Source organism: Balaenoptera acutorostrata, chromosome 3 (assembly GCF_949987535.1).
Source record: "Balaenoptera acutorostrata chromosome 3, mBalAcu1.1, whole genome shotgun sequence".
Lineage (NCBI taxonomy): Eukaryota > Metazoa > Chordata > Mammalia > Artiodactyla > Balaenopteridae > Balaenoptera > Balaenoptera acutorostrata.
In genome coordinates, this window is record NC_080066.1 from 36,187,455 (window position 1) to 36,205,408 (window position 17,954).

Consider the following 17,954-nt stretch of genomic DNA (forward strand, 5'->3'; position numbering starts at 1 on the left):
AGGGAGATTTGGCACTTGACAGGACTTGGCATGTGGGGCCCAAAGGACATGTCAGCCCAGGGCTTCCCCTCTGAACTCCAGCCTGCCCTGAGAGCTCAGCAAGTGACAGCTAAGTGGCAGCTGTGTGCTCAGGGAGGAGAGGCTCAAAAGGAGGTGGCAGGGAGAGAATCTCATTAGATGCTCCAGGTTTGGGTTCAATATAGGACCTTTCAAGAAATAAAGCTCTGTCCAATTGCTTTAATGTACTCAGCAATCACTATCAGCAATTTCTGCCTCATTCATTCATTCATTCATATGTACATAATGAGTGGCTGTCACGATCCAGTTCCCGTCTGTGCTAGGTCCCAGCAAATCAATAAGACAACTCCAGTCCTCACAGAGATCCAAATCTACTCAAGGAAACACGCATCATTCACTAAACAAATATTTATTGAGTGCCTCGTTCGTGTGCTAGACACTCCTCTAGGCCTGGAGACTCAGTGATTAATAGTCAATAAAATGACCACAGAATGGTAAACAATGAGAACTGTACTAATTATAACCCTGAGTAAATGATTACTAGTGTTTTAACTAGTCGTACTGCGACCCGAGTCAAGTATATGAAATCCCATCAGTCTACAGGGGTTTAAGAGCAAACAAATAAACAACAATTATACAACACACCAGGGCTTGGGCACTAAATGGGGAGATCTGGATAAAATCCTGGAAAATGGAACCAGAATCCAGGAACCTAGCAAGTCCCTGACATTTTGCAAGATGTGTTATTTCAGGAAAAGGTGCCAGTTTGCTGAAAAAACTGACATATGAAATTAGACAAGATCCCACTGAAAGGAATGGGGTAGGGGAGTCCTGTTGACTGCTGGTGTGGCAGCCACTTGCTACCAGTGAGGGGCCCGCTGAACGGATGTCAGCTCAGATAGAATCACTCTGGAGGAAGGACCCACATTCTGAGTCCAGGTCCCAATCTCCAACCAATTACCTGGAGCTTGACTACATTTTGGTTCCCAATATTTTGTAGGGGACCGCAGGTGGCCACAGTCCCTTATTTGGGGTGTGGGATAAACAAATAAATCCCTGTGTTGAATATAATGATTGTAATAAGGTATAATGATAGTAATAACCTTTGCAGGCATTTTTATGTGCATATGTTTCATTTACTTCTTAAGCCTTATGAGAATCATACATATTGAACCTGTAACTATACTTTAAAATATTTAAGAGAAATTAATTAACAGACTGTATAAATGGTACTGTTTGTGGGATTTAATTGGTTAAATTTATAAATTAAGCACTATTCAAAGAGCAAGTGAAATGAGTGCTTTTCATTTTAACACAAATATTACTAGATTTACAAATAAATTTACAAGATTTCCAAGTTGTTTTTAAAAGCTTACAGTAGAATCGGTTTTTACATTTATAACTTTAATGAATTAGATGTTGGATAAAATACAGGCATACCTCAGCAATATTGCAGGTTCAGTTCCAGACCACTGCAATAAAGCGAATATCACAATAAAGCAAGTCACACAAATTTTTTGGCTTCCCAGTGCATACAGAAGTTATGTTTGCACTATACTGTAGTCTACTAAGTGTGCAATAGTATTGTCTAAAAAATAATGCACATATCTTAATTTAAAAATGCAAAGCAAAAAATACCCCACCCAATTAGTAACAATAGTTTCATGTGATGTACAATAGTAACATCACAGATCACCACAACAAATATGATAATGAAAAAAAATGAAATATTGTTAAAATTATCAAAATATGACACAGAGACATGAAGTAAGCAAATGCTGTTGAAAAAATGGTTCCAACAGACTCCCTCAGGGCAGGGTTGCCACAAACCTTCAATTTTTAGAAAATGCAATGCCTACAAAGCACAATAAAATGAGGTATGCCTCTACTGGTAATCATAAATCTCTCCTTCTGAGCCCTCAGAAATCAAAAACCAAAGGGACAAGAAAGACACAATAGGCCAGGTAAGTACAAAATGCTATAAGAACACTGACAATGGAGCAACCAGTTCTGGGGGGAGGGTGGTTGTGCAGGAAACAGAGGCAAAATTTCCTAAAGCCGCAGGTGATGTTTCAACAGAGTTTTGAGAGAAGGAAAACAGCAGGTAGACAGGGGAGGGAGGCTGAAGGGAAGCATACATCCGCACAGAGGAGCATGGGCGTGGCCCACCGGGGTAAGCCAACAGGGCACGGCGTGGAACCTGCAAGTGGTTTGAATGGCTAGAGCTGGGTCAGCAGACACAGGTACAGGAGGGGTGGGCCCGGCAGCAACTGGAACCAATAGAGGTTTATCCTGAGGGGCCTCTGAAGGATTTTTTTTTTTTAACATCTTTATTGGAGTATAATTGCTTTACAATGGTGTGTTAGTTTCTGCTTTGTAACAAAGTGAGTCAGTTATACATATACATATGTCCCCATATCTCTTCCCTCTTGTGTCTCCCTCCCTCCCACCCTCCCTATCCCACCCCCCCATCCCACCCCTCTAGGTGGTCACAAAGCACCGAGCTGATCTCCCTGTGCTATGCGGCTGCTTCCCACTAGCTATCTATTTTACGTTTGGTAGTGGGCATGACATAATCAGATTTGTGTTTTAGGCAGATCCTTCTGGCAGGGCATGGAAGATGGCCTGGAGGGGGAGAAAAGGTGGGTGTATAAGCAATGTATGCCCTCAGTGTACAGTGATGGGGGGTACAGGGAAGAGTTAACAAGTCTTAAAGTATTCAGGAAGTAAAATCTACAGAATGTGGGCCTGGAGAGATGTGGCTGTGGAGTGTGTGCCTAGCACAGTGCCAAGGAAGTAACTAAAGACAATCAATTGAACAACAAATTTGTTCAACGTGTTGAACAAATGATGAATAGAATAACGGCAACAATATCAAAACGTGTCGTTTAGTGGAAGTTACTGGGTGTTGAGCCCTTTGCCAAGAGTTTTGCCTTTATTATCCAATTTCATCTTCACATCCATCCTTTAAGGCAGGTTATATTTATTGTCCTCATTTTGCGAATGAGGAAACCAAGACACAGGGACATTAAATTACTTGCCCAAGCTCACCCAGCTACTCGGGAGAGGAGGCAGGATTGAAACCTGCGTAATCAAGCTCCAGAACTCTTTGCCCAAAGGTGAAGGATGGTTTTACAGTTTCTAGCAATTGGAGTGATAAAAAGGTTTGGGTGGGGGAAAAAAAGTACAATTTTGGACAAAAATTTAAGATGTGTGTAGGGCTGCTAGATACAGATGTTTAGGAAAACTGTCAATAGCTCAAGAGAAATGTCAGGAAGCACAAACACAGATTTGGGAATTATCAGTAGGAGGTCCCATGGATCATGAGAGTGGATGGGATCACGGAATATGAACAGAGTGAAAGGAGAAAGAGGACCAGGTGATCACTGATCACTCCTAGTGATCACAGATTTTAAAGAGATGGAAAGAGAAAGAGAAGCTGGAAAATAAAATAGAGTGGTCAGAGAGGTAAGAGTTCCACCGGCAGAGTGGTGTGGCAGGAACCAGAGTAGAAGGCAGAAGTAGAAGCCTTAGAGAAGGAGGGGGTCAAAATGCACAATAAAGCAAAGCAGCCAAACAAGATAAAGACAGAAATGCCTGTCGGATTCTTTTAAGAAGACGTGGGTAACCTTCAATTAACTGAAGCAATTCCAGAGAGAGAATGAGAGAAAGGCAGATTACACTGGGTGGAGGGGGATAACGCGATAAGGAAGTAGAGGCAAAGGGTAGAGATACGCTTTGTAAAAGTCTAGCGGTGAAGAAAGAGGGAGATGGGAGAGGCTTGAGGGAGACAGAGCCACGGGAAGGATTTGCAGAAGAGGCAACGCTGATTAAGAGTCAGTAAAGGAGAGGTTGAAGATGAGGGGGAGAGGCTAGGATTGGTGCCGTGAGGTCTCAGGATCGCAGTGATTCTGGAAGAGCCACTACAAAGAGTGGAAGAGGAAGCCATTCGGGGACATGATAAATGATTAGTGACTTCTCCTGAAGCCAAAGCCATACATTTATAACATCAGCACAGTTATAAGATCTTCTCCAGCAGTTCCTGGCAGCCTCCGGTAGGAGAGAAGATAGATGTCAGATTGCTCCAGAAATATATGAAAGACGAGAGAGTGACGGGTTTGCAGGGGTCTGTGAGAAAGGGTCTGTGCCCTGCATGCGATCCGGGCAGCAGGAAAGGAAGAGAAGCCATAAGCTATCCGAACGAGCTTCAGGAAAAGAGCAGGACCTGCCAACACTGCTGAGCTACATCAGAAATAACAAGCTGAGTGGAACTTTCCTACTGACCTGGAATCACAGCTACGGTCCAAACTGAAGACCAAAAAACTCATAATATCCCACGTTCAAAGTGACCAACAAGCTTCCACCCGTGAACAAGCTTTCACTGCCCTGCACTTTCTTAGAGATGCCAACACTGGTCCTGCCCCCCACCCGCGCCAACTGCTCTCCCTCCCACCTGAACACTCCCCAAATCAATAGAAGGAGAGGACGCAGGAGAGGATGGTAGTAGCCGGCCTTGTGGGGAAAAGGGTCCTTCAGGGTGAGAGGGACATGCAACACCTAAGCCAGACGAGTTGGGTTCAAATCCCATATCTGCCACTGGTAAGCTATGTGACCTAGGGCAATATATATCCACTCTGGTCCTCAGACTTCTCGTCTACAAAAGGGGGATAATAATACCTACTCCATATGGTTGGTACAGGGATTAAATCAGTTAAATTATTTAACATGCTTAGAATTGCACTATGTAAGTATTAGCTATTTTTCTTATTTCTTCCCCTTCTCATGGGAAACCAATGCAGGTGCTTTCCCTTCCCCAAAGCCAAGTCATGGGGTCTCCCATGGGGACCACTTGCAACATTTGGAGATGCCTTCAAAGAAGGAACACTGCTCTCCTTGGCCCTCAGAGGGTGGGAAAGAAGACTCCAGTTAGTTCCCCTGTCTCAACAAGAAGTTGCAAGGCAGGGAGCAGTAGGAGAGGAGTCATGGGGCTTTCCAGGCAGCGTCGGGGGTAAGTAAGGAACACAGCACCAGGAGAAGAGGGTAGGATTCTATACCACTGATGGCACCAAAGGGAGAAGACCCAGCTCACTCTGGAGGAGGGGGTCCTCCGCAATCGAGGGGCTAGGGCAAAGCTGTTCACCCCAAGCAGAACCAGAGCAAGGCCAGGACCTCCCCGCAACACACACCACCCTCCAGGTCGGAGACACAGAAGAACTCGGCCTCTTCAGCTGTCCCTCTTGCACCCAGCACCAGGGGAAGAAACCCCTAGAAGGAGGAGAGGGAAGAGATTCCTCAGAGCCTGAGCACAGCCCCTCCTGCACCCCAGCAGCCAGGATCCCGCCTCCTCCAGCCACACCGCAGGGAACAGGTTAGGTCACAGTTTCAGAAACGGAGAGTGCTGTAAACACTGAGACTGGCAGGAAAGCTTTGGCTCTAATCAAGATATCCTGAGGGTCATAATGCACAGAAGGAAAGTAGAATTTGCTCCCGCACAGTGGAGTGCACTTATCAGCAAAAATAAAACCAGGTCCTACGTTTGTACAGAGCTGAGATCTCTCCTTAAATAAGACAAATATGAAAGACCTTCAGCCGGCACGTTCTCTATGGCCACCCTCACCCCACCTGCTCCACTGACTAAGTGCATCACAAACCAGCCCCACAGGGCGGAGGCTGCCGTTCCACTTGATGCCCACAGCCTGGAATATCTGTGGTCAGCCTCGGGTGGTAGACCCACCCTAAACCTGGCCCATGTGTTCAGTATACAAGATTGGGCTTCTGCCTCACTTTCTCAATTATGCTCTGATTTCACTCTGGAAAAGTCCAGACCATTTGGCGGATGCCCTGACAACTACCCTAGCTTTCTCCAACCCTCTCTCCCCGAGGACTAAACTCTTTCCTTGTTGGAACCTCCCCTGATGGGAGTTTCCATTCCTCTTCTTAGAACCATGGCGGCACTTCCCCCTCTCCTGCCCCCTACCACCACTATTACACCCCTGGAGTACTGCCAAGGCCAAAGTCACCACAGCCCACCACAGTTACTGACCACAGCACTAACAGAGAATCCCACAACCTGGCCTGAGCCCCAGTCTCCAGGCCCACCCCTCCCAACCTGCCCACTCCAGCAGTTCTGGGATATAACAGTCAAGACCACGTGGGTATGACTACATTGGGAGAGGGAGGGCACTTACAAATTGGAGAGTAGATGCAACAGGATCAGAGGAATAGTTGGTTTCACAGCAGAAGCTGATAGGATGGAATTTAAGATTTCAAGGCGAAGCAGTGAGTGATGCCAGAGTCTCTAGTCTGGCTATGGGAATGGGTGGACACAGTAGGGGAAAGGAAGGCTGCCAGTGTGGAGAAGGGCCAAGAACTCATCCGCTTATCGGCTGACCCATCCAAAACAAAGCTGGCGTGTCACAGTGCCAAGGCTGGGAAGAGGATAATTTAATCTTGACTCAGAGGAGAAGGGACCACAAGGGTGTTCAAGTGCTTCTTTTTGTGTTCTTTTAACATTTTATTTTGGAAAATTTTGAACATATCACAAAAGTAGACAGAACACCGTAATGAACTGCCAGTTAGCCATCACCCAGCTTCAACAATTGTTGAAAATTTTGCCCATCTTATTTCACTAGTACTCCCCTCCTGGTACACCCCCCGCCCCCCACTGTTGATTATTTTAAAGCAAATCCCAGACATCATATAATTTCATTTGCAAATAATTGAGTATGTATGTATCTCTAAGAAGTAAGTGCTCTTCATTTTTTCAACATTACCAGAAATAATTTTCACACCTAAAAATACTTAACAATAATTCCTTAATACCATCTGACATCCTCTTAGTGATCATATTTCCTCAATAGACTTATGCCTCTTTACAGATGGTTTGTTTGAGATGGGAAGCAAATAAGGCCCACATGTTCATTGGATTGATTTGTCTCTGTCTTAGTTTGGTTTCCCCCAGAAACAGGTTCCAAGGCAACGATTTAAGTGCAAATTGTTTATTTGGGAGGTGCTAGCAGGAAAACTAGTGGAAGAACAGGAAAATGAGCCAGGGAAGGGAAAAAGCCAACAAAGGGTACACACCACTGGGGACAAATGGAGCACGGTTCCTCTGGACAACTCTGGGAGACAGTGTGGGGCATCCCTGAGCGTTACCCCAGCCCTGGGAGATGGGGAGGAAGCTGGGGTATTTATCCACCTTCCCCATCCATCACTGGCTGAGGACTGCTTCCAGGGGCATTAACTCTCCAGGCCATAAATTCTCTGGCACTCTGCTCTGCTTGCCATGCGCAATCTTACAGACAGAATGAAAGCCCTTGGGCAGAGGGTCACCAGAGTTCCCAGCAGGGTATTAACTGTAGCTGTTCCAGTCCACTAAAAGTTTCTTTCATCTACATTTCCTTCTCTGTCTTGTTCTTTGCCCTTTATTTACTGAAGAAGTGTGTCATCTGTCCTTTAGAATTTCTGCATTGTAGATTTGGTGGATTACATTCCCATGGTGTTATTTAACATGTTCCCCTATCTTCAACATTTACTGTGAATTAAATAGTTAGAGACTGATCAGATCCCGATTCTATCTTTTAACAAGAATACCTATGGGTGACGCCATGACCTTCCAATTGCATCACATCAGGAGGTAAGGGTCTCTAACAACTAAAGGTTTGTCTAGCTTTAAACAAGTTTTCCTCCTCTTTCATTGGTTGGCTATGTTCCTTAATTCAGCATATTCCCAAGCAGGCCAACTTCTTCCAAATGCTATGGAAGCTGAGCAAATATGAAGTAGACAAGTCAAGCTCTGTGTCATCCAAAGGTCTCACTGGAAATTTTCAAGGAGGGTTTGCTTGTGACTTAGAACACACACCCGAAGATGTCATTATTCTCCCACTCCTCAGAGTGCCTTTCAAATACCAACCTCCTTTTGAAACCAACTTCCATACCAAAACAGTGCAAGCACCACATGTAACTCTCTGACTTTGAATTCTGGATGTGTGAATCTGCTTACACTGTAAGCTTCAACAAATTCCAAAGTGGAGAGATGCTTAGACCCTCTCAATCTTACCTACACCATTTCATGAGAAAAGTCTGCCTTACTGCATTGTAATGCACATAGAATGCACGCTAAAGAAAGAGGCTAAGGTTCTTGAAGAAATGCTAAAATTAAATTCAGAGAATGATCTAGCCCAAAGGAATGCTTCATACAATACTGACAAGTTGAAAATCTTCAGTAATTGATGTTTGCTAAAGAACCTCATTGTAGTTTAATTATCCAAGGTCATTTCTACTTGCCTCTATCAAACCTTCTCCAGACCAGAGTCCACGTTGCCAATTCACTCATTCAAGAAACACTGACCGTTGGAGCTCAAGAAGGGTGCCAGGCTCCGGTGGGAAAGAGTTTCTCTTTATCTCCTCTGTGATGCCAGTTCCTTCAATGTCATCCCAGACTCACAATATTCCAGCCTACACATCTTCTTAAAAAGGCACCAGGGACAGTGATCTGTTTTTACTCAAAACACTCTGACACCAAATGTGTGGCTTTTTCTTCCACCCAACAACCAATTCCCTAATTCTCCAATACCAACTGAGTGTCCTACAATTCAATTCTGACACTAATTACCTGGAGTTGGCATCAGACTCCACAGGTTTCAAGGCTCCATCCCACAAGACTGCCCTCACTTCAGATGCCAGACACAAGTATCGGGTCTCCAGGTTACCTACACGTCTGTCCCACTTGGCTACAAAGTTGGGGATTCCCACAATCTCCTCCTTAGGTTTGAAAATTTGCTAGAAAAGCCGACAGAACTCAGGAGAGCACTTTACCATTTATGGTCTATTATAAAGATACAACTTAGGAACAGCCAAATGCAGGAGATGCACAGAGCAAGGAAGTGAAGAGGGGAGCAAAGAGCTCCCACGCCCTCTCCGGGCACACCACCTCCATGTGTTCACCAACTGGAAAGTTCTCTGAACCTCTTCTTTTAAGAGTCTTTACTGAGGTGTCATCAGGTAGGCATTATGGATTAAATCTTTGTCCATTGGTGGTTAACTCAATCCCCACTCCCTCTCCCTTCCCTGGAAGTCAGGGGGTAGGGCTAAAAGTTTCAACCCTCTATTCATGCCTTTTTCTTTCTGGTGACCAGCCCCCATCCTAAATCTATCTAGGAGCCCCTACTCAACAGCAATCTCATTAGCATATAAAAGACACTCATCACTTAGGAGGTGCCGAGGATTTGGGGAGCTGTGTGCCAGGAACCAGAGACAAAGGACCAGGTGTCAGAGCACCCTCTCCCTCTTCACTATGCCCATGGTGGCTATTTCAAAACCTATAAATGACATTTTCTACCCACTCCATTTACCAGAAAAAAAACAAACTCTTATCCCCAGGAGACCACCTGAGCGGCTTCCTCTCCACGTGGAGGCCGAGCCATTCTGATGACTCCCAGTGTCCTTCTGGCCTTTATCCATCAGTGACCAGCATCTAAGAGTCACCTGGAACAGTGCAGTGTGTAGACAGCAAAGCCTCTGCTAATCAAGGTCCTCAGAACAACAACAAACCATCACAAAGCATTCATTAATGGGGCACAGCAGGAGGGAGGCAGCCTAGACCCACGGAGAAAGGGAGGCCAAATATCCAAGCGTGGAGATGTCTTGAGGCTCCCAGCTTCGTCCTTCTCTCTGAAGTTAGTTCTCACACAAGGTCATCAGCCTCTTCCCAATGTCTTAGCTGACCTCTGTGGGCCAAACAATTCTGTTCCTGATGACCCCGTTCCCCCAGCCTGCCAAAAAATGCCCAGGCCCTGGAGATAGGTTCAGTTCCCTCTTATCTGTCCAGCTAGCTAGCCATCTCCTTTATCTCTAGATAATTCCCACTAGACTCCACTGACAACAGGTACAAACCTGTGCCACAGGCTGTTCTCTCTCAAATAGGTGTAATTCTCCTGCTTGATTTCACTTGGAAAGGGCACGCTGGTTCAGCCTCTTTGTTTTAAATAGACGTGGAGGCCCATAGGGGTTAAGTGACTTTCCAAAGATCACCAAGCGGTGGCAGACTGAAATCTAAAACTGTTGTGCCCCAGGGTTACCGGACCATTCAGTATGAAAGGAAGCTTCTGTTTGTAGTTATGGAAGAATAATGCAGTTTGCAAATACATAAAGTTGCCCCTAGGCTATCAAACACTGGCTAAGGACTGAGTAATGGAACAGCTACTACTACGGGGGCGCTAGGGAGAGTCTTCATCCCAATCAAAGGAAGCAGTAAACATCCTGGAAAAGCAAACTGGATGAAAGTGGAAAAAGGGATGGAGAAATGGAGGTAATGGTAGTTGACCCTGGATAATGGAAATTAAGTGGTTTTAGCCTTTTTCCCTTAGCTTTACTGTGATGCTTGAATTTTCTTCTCAAGTAGGTATTTATCATCATAATTAGGGAAAGTAGACCAATAAGCCTGATTCCTAGAGTCACACTCAGAAGCCAGCCTCATTTCCTGGGAGTCATACAAGATATAACACCTGCCTGGAGAATGCCATCAGAAGAAACAAAGCATTCCATAAGCCATGAAACGTACCAGCTCTTTACAAGGCATCCCATCTACTAGCACAAGCCATGCTGGACTCTCAGGGCACCGCATTCAACCCCGGTGCACGGCATTATAGCTTCAGAACTGGCCAGGATCTTTGTCAAAAAGTCAACTTCAGTCTTCTGGGTCAGGGGAGGCAGATAACTAACAGTGCCTAGATGCTCACTAAAGTCCCCATGAAAACTAAAAATAGCAATAGGTCTGGACAAGATAAGAGTGCATTTACCATATACCAAAATCAGAAGGATCTTCCACTGATGGGAAGGAATTCAGGTATATAGTCACTGACAAGTGAACATCAGCCCCAAAACCAGAAGTGGCTGCAGTGTGAAACTGAGTACATCGTTCAGAGAACACACCCTTTCCATCAGACATTGTAGATTTGTGTGCTTACCATACAGTTTTCTAGTAAGTAGCAATCCCATGACCTGCTCTAACAAATTCAGTATGTAGAACACCACAGTGTTCCCGCACATGGAAGTCAGGGTCTTGAGGAAAAGGTGCCTTTTTCTAACCCACAAAGAGCACCATATAGGCTAGCAGTGACCTCATCAATACCCTAACCCCACTGGCTGCTCCTCCACAAAACTCTAAGGGATTCAATCCAAAGCACATAACCAGCCTGACACTGCTGGGAACCCCTTTCTGAAGAAGTCGAGTCCCTATGTCTCATCAATAACTTTCTTGCCTCATCCATCCTGAAGCAACAGCTTCTAGGGAGCAACCCAGCAAGGTGCAGAGATGACCAGACCAACTGCATTCCTGGGTGACCTTGGAAGAGTGCCTGCAGGCAGGTATACATTTTCATGCAATGAAAGTTTGATCAGAGGTGGCCTCAGGCCCTGCAGGGCCAATGTCCATTTTATCACTTGTCAGAAAATGGACAGTGGGGGGAAAAGAAGCTATGTCAGCCAAAAACAGCTGCCCGAGATGTGTGACAGACCAGAACTGTCCCATTGGAGACACCGGCTCAGCCGCTGGCCTCAGTCGGTGCGGACAGGGAGGGCACTGTGAGTGAACAGTGTATCACATCCAGGAGCCAACACTAGGCTTATTCATGGGTAAGTAAATAGAAACACAACAGTCTGAGGCCTATGACCAGAATTTGAAGCATAGGAGAACAAAAATAGTTCCTCGAGGAATAAGAGCAAAGACCTTCTTGCACATAACTTTACTGCAGGGAAGAGTAAAAACTGCTTTGGGTCTGCGATAGGAAATGAGGGCACATTCCTCCAAAATAGGCCACGTACAAAATAGAAGAGGCAAATGTATCCAACAGAATGAACTGAGAAAGAAGAGACCACAGAGAAAATTAAAACATCATAGCCAAATTATAGGAAATTCGGGGCCGAGAGGAATGTGCTGAAAAACAGCATGAGGACACGATGAGACACAGCCCAAAGGTGGGACAGCTAGCCTGGTCATTTCAACAAACTGACGTCATGAGAGAAAAAAGAACAAAAAGAAAAAAATCAGGTGAAGGGAACTCTTCTAGATTATAAGAGATTTTAAAATGACCAAGCAATTCCACTCGTAGGTATATACCCAAAAGAACTGAAAAGGTACTCAAATATCTGTGCACAGTATTGTTGTGTCCTGAATGTTTGTGTCTCCCCAGCCCCAAAATCCATATGTTGAAGCACCAACTCCCAATGTGATGGTTATTTGGAGGTGGGGTCTTTGGGAGGTAATTACATTTAGGTAAGGAGGATGGATAAGGATTGGTATCCTTATAAGATGAAGAAGAGTCCAGAGCTCTCTCTTTCCCAAAGACATTTGGGAATAATTAGGGAAGCTTGCATATAGGCTGGGCATTGAATGATATAAAGAATCATTGTTAGGTGTGATAATGGTAGCATAGTTAAGGAGAAAAATGCCTTTATTTTTCAGATGTGCACACTGAAGTATTTGGGAACAAAATGTTATGATGTCTGTTAAAGTATTTCAGGAAAAAGGAAGATGAAGCAAAGGTGGCAAAATGTTAACAACTGTGAGATGCAGGTGATGGGGTCGGGATATTAACTGTATTTTTCTCTTTAGTTTTCTATATGTTTAAATTTTTTCATAATAAAGGTAAAAAAAACTCCCAATCAAAATCCCAGCAAGTTATTTTGTAGATATTGACAAACTGATTCTAAAGTTTTATATGGAGAGGCAAAAGACCCAGAATAGCCAAGATTGATACTGAAGAACAAAGTTGGAGGACTGAGGTTATCAGACTGTAAGGCTTACTATAAAGCTACAGTTAAATAAGACAGCATGGTATTGGTGAAAGAATACACAAATAGATCAATGGAGCAGAACAGAGAGCTCACAAGTAGGCTCCCATAAATATGGTCAACTGATCTTTGACAAAGGAGCAAAGGCAGTACAATGGAGCAAAGATAATCTCTTCAACAAATGGTGCTGGAACAACTGGAACGACCAAAGGACTATAAAATTCGGAATCATCTAGATCCGCTTTGCAAATTGGGGTAACTCCAATCTACCTGGCAGCAGCTTTGAGAAATTTCTGAAAAACATAAAGCAGGCAAGAATGCCTGAAGCAAGGACAGATGGATCCCTCACTCACTGGTCAGACCGGCACACACAATGGGATAAATAAAGGGCCACAGGGTGGAAGTCCCACAGATGCCCCGAAAAGAGCACTCGTGGTAGTTACTAATGAAGGTGGTAGAGTGCCTTACCTAAACTTGGGAAGACACACAAAGAGAAAAGGAACCATTGGCAAAGCAATTAAAGAAAACCCTGCCAGAGATTTCCTCCAGTTTCATTCATTATTTCCACAAATATTAAGTGCCTGTTACGTGAAACTGGGGCTGGGAACACAGCAGCAAACAAAACACACTTGGTGTCTAACTTCATGGCAGCTGTGCTATCAAATCCATACCCACTAGCTACATATGGCCATTTACGTTTTAATTTTAATGAATTAAAGTTAAATAACATTTTAGAATTCTATCACAGTCACATTAGCCACATTTCAAATGCTCAATAGCCATGTGTAGCTAGTGGCTATCAAATGCTCCCAGGAGCAGCCCTCAGCCAATGCCGGCAGGGCAGGTGGTAGATAAACGCCCCAGCCTCCTGCCTCTGGTTGGCATAACGCTGAGGTGGCTTCCACGCTGTCTCTGAGAGTTCCCCGGCAAGCCTGAGCCCCAGGTGCCCTCAGAGGTCACTAATTTGGTAGCACACCTTTCACTGGCTTCCTTCTCTCCCTTGTCTCTCTTCCCCACTCCCCCACTGGTTTTCCCGGAATCATCTCAAAACCAACAACAACCAAAAAGCTGCCTCCCCACAAATTCCTGTTTCGAAGTCTGCTTACGGGAACCTTCAAACCAAGGAAACAATATACACAGTCCAGCTGCACTACCCCCCACCCCCAAACACTCTAACCACCAGAATATACTACCTACACTGTAAGTGAAACACCAAGGGGGTTCCTTCAGTGTTGATCCCAAATGTGCTCATCTTTGAAGGATCCTGAAAATATGCACCCAGCCCTTAAACCATAAATTACTAAGTGCAGACCTTAATGTATGCAGTATGGAAACATGTAGCATTGTGGAGGGGTTGAGGGGGAATTGAGAGACCTAAGTCATCACCCAAGCAGGCCTTCTGCTCCCCAGGGACCCAATAGTGGGTTCTCACACACGGACCTTATGAGGGTGAAGCTTGGCCAAATTCTGCTTTAAGGAGCAGAGTTTGATTTTCTGTCCCAGGCAGGAGGCCAGCGGAAAAACTTAACAGCTAGTGTTTATTGCATGTTTATTACGTGACGAGCCCTGTGCTAAGTACTTCAAATGCATTAGCTCATTTAATCCCCTGAGTCCACCATGTTGGAGCTGTTTTTCTCCCCATTGTACAGAAGAGGAAACTGAGGCTTACAGAAGGGAAGGGGCTTGCCTAAGATTACACCACTATTACACTGTTGCGCTGGGACTCCAACCAGGTCTCCCTGACTCTGAACCCAAACTCTTCACCAACAGGTAACACAACTCCCTTCTAAATGATTATTATAATAAAATCACCATTTATTGAACCGTATAATGTGCAAAGCACTTTAGATACGTAACTTCTTATCCTCACCACAACCCTCCAAGTTAGAATTGAGCCAGATACTATGTAAGCTTCATATATACATTAGCCCATGGTTCTGATGAACCTAGGGGCAGGACAGGAATAAAGACACAGAGGTAGAGAATGGACTTGACGACACAGGGAGGAGGAAGGGTAAGCTGGGACAAAGTGAGAGAGTAGCATGGACATATATACACTACCAAATGTAAAATAGATAGTTAGTGGGAAGCAGCCACATAGCAAAGAGAGATCAGCTCGATGCTTTGTGACCACCTCGAGCGGTGGGATAGGGAGAGTGGGAGGGAGGCGCAAGAGGGAGGGGCTATGGGGATATATGTATACATATAGCTGATTCACTTTGTTATACAGCAGAAACTAACACAACATTGTAAAGCAATTATACTCCAATAAAGATGTTAAAAAAACAATAATAAATAAATACATTAGCCCTAGGAAGAGTTATCTCCATTTCACAGGTAAGAAGACTGAGGCACTAAGAAGCATTTCCCCAGGGACTTCCCTGCTGGCGCAGCGGTTAAGCATCCGCCTGCCAAGGCAGGGGACATGGGTTCGAGCCCTGGTCCGGGAAGATCCTGCGTGCCACGGAGCAACGAAGCCCCTGCGCCACAACTACTGAGCCTGCGTTCTGGAGCCCGCAAGCTACAACTACTGAGCCCGCGTGCCACAACTACTGAAGCCTGCACGCCTAGAGCCCGTGCTCTGCAACAACAGAAGCCACCGCAGTGAGAAGCCCGCGCACTGCATCAAAGAGTAGGCCCCGCTCATTGCAACTAGAGAAAGCCCACTCACAGCAATGAAGACCCAATGCAGCCATAAATAAATAAACTTAAAAAAAAGAAAAACACTCAGGTTTTTTTTTTTTAAAAAGAGAAGCATTTCCCCAGCAAGTGCCAGTGCAGAGAGCCAAGCCGGCCACGTTCTCCTTCCTACCTGGGTGGGGCTCCTGGATTCCATCATGCTCTTCATCTTACCTGCCGAGAGATCCAGCTTCCTCCTCTGCAAACCCTGCTTGGTCAATGCTTAGAGGTAACTACGACTGATCGAGATCGCCTACCTGCTCAGAGGAAACCCAGCAGCAGTCCTCCCAAGGCTCTGCCCCTTCCTTAACCTGCAAGTTGCCCCAGGTCCTGTCTTCTCAGAGTGATGTCACCCCATCCCATTAGCTTTCGGCTAAATGGCTTGGCCCTCGCTCTCTGGTCCCATGCAATCTCCCCTGCCTCGTACCCACCTTTTCTCACTGCCCCAAATGCCCTCAAGAGATCTCAATGAACAAATCAATAGCCTTATCAAAGAAAAGACATATCATGGAGACTACAGGGCTTTTCGTCCTTGGAGAAGTAAATTAAATAAATCCAATAATATTTGTTCCTTAACAATCTACGCTGGTCTTCTGATATTACACTCCTTATTTTGATGATAAGCTTCCAAGAATTTTTCAATTATGGCTATTTCAGCTAATTTCCATTCCCAAAGAACCCCCATCTAAATCTACCACGGAGAATAGATACACCACATTTCTTTAAAATATGCATGTTTGGCAACTCAAAAGGGTACCATCTGGTTCACATAATTTCTGCATGAAGTTTCTGAAAAGCCTACACAACATATATGATCCACTCCTGCTGCAATAGAAGCCAAAACATTCCACTGTTATTGTACAAATCGACTCAGGTTAACTGTGGCTGAAATTGGCCATGGACCTTGCAACGATCAACTCCCTTAGAACACAGCTCACCAATTAAAATATACATATTTAATCAAAGTCATGCTAGAGAGGAAAGATAAACATGAAAATGACATCACCCTCAAGAATCATTTTTGAGCCCTGGGAAAAGCAAGTAGAGAACTGGCAAGAAAAGCAAATTGGGACTCTTTCAAAATGAAGCAAAGGAGAAGGCAAAATAAAGTCGGAATAATTAAAACAAGAAGGGAATGATGATGGGAGTGGAGGGAACCCAGCGAGGGGACTAAGCACTGTTTCCTTGGTGAGGAATTACAATGCGGCACATGGCAAAATGCCTAACAACCTGTAAACAGAAAACACTATGTCCCCATCGGAGTAAACACATCAAGGCCATTCCTCACCAGCACTGTAAACTCTGGATAGAGGAGTTCGTTGGTGTGTGACAGACAGTGAGGCATTACCAGAAGTGACTTTGGGGTACGCAAGTCTCCTGAATTACAAAGTAAGAATGTATTCCAGAGCGAGGCCCTTCCCAGGTCACCAGGATGAATCAGAATTGTTAAGTGATTGGAGATCCTCCAAAAAACACACAACCCAATTGCAGATGCAGACAAAACGTTTTTAGTGTTCTGTCCAGGGCTGCAGAAATGTTGCACACCAGCATACGTAAATTCCCTAGACTTACAGCTCAGAGCAGAGGTTGGCAAACATTTTCTGTAAAGGACCAGAGAGCAATATTACAGGCTTTGTGCTCTATGTTGTCTCTTGTCATAACTATTCAATTCTGCTTTATGCCATAGACAGCATGCACGAAAATGGGCTTGGGTGCGTGTTCCAATAAAACTTTATTTACGGACACTGAAATTTTAATCATATGTAATTATTGGGTGTCACAAAATAGAATTCTTTTGATTTTTTTCAGCCATTAAAAAAATGTAAAAATCATTCTTAGCTCACAGGTTGTACAAAAAAAAAAATAGGTAATGGGCTATATTTGACCCACAGGCCAGTTTGCCAACTCCTGATTTACAGCTTCTATTTAATAGAGGCTAAATAGGTGACATATGGTTCAAATGAATGATAAAGACACCTTGGATTTATTCGAAGATTGAAAATCATGAGGAAGAGACTGGAGGGTAGCACCGGATTTATCTCATGCAATGGTGACAAGTACTGTACTGCATTTGTCTTGGAATCACTCAAGGCCTGTCCTTGAGTCCTTACAAGACCACTTGCCAGCTGTATGACCTTGAGCAAGTTTTACTTAACCTTGCCAAGCCTAATTTCCTCCCTTGTAAAAGGAGAAATAAGACTAGCACCTTCTTTTTTTCCAATAATCATTTTTTTAATTGAGGTATAGTTAATTTACAATGCTGTGTTAGCTTCAGGTGTACAGCAAAGTGATTCAGATGTGTGTGTGTGTGTGTGTGTGTGTGTGTGTGTATTCTTTTTCAGATTCTTTTCCATTATAGGTTAGTACCTTCTTGGTAGAGGTATCAAGGAGATGAAATGAGATGCTGTCTCTAAAAATACTTTGCACAGTACCCAGCACTTCTACCAAATACAGCTAATTAGCAT

General features: G+C 44.5%; 1 protein-coding gene across 2 annotated transcripts in view; it reads right to left on the reverse strand.

Moving 5' to 3' along the window:
• Positions 1 to 17,954, reverse strand: part of SH3GL3 (SH3 domain containing GRB2 like 3, endophilin A3) — a 140,756-nt gene that overhangs the window by 95,291 nt on the left and 27,511 nt on the right. The window lies entirely within an intron of this gene.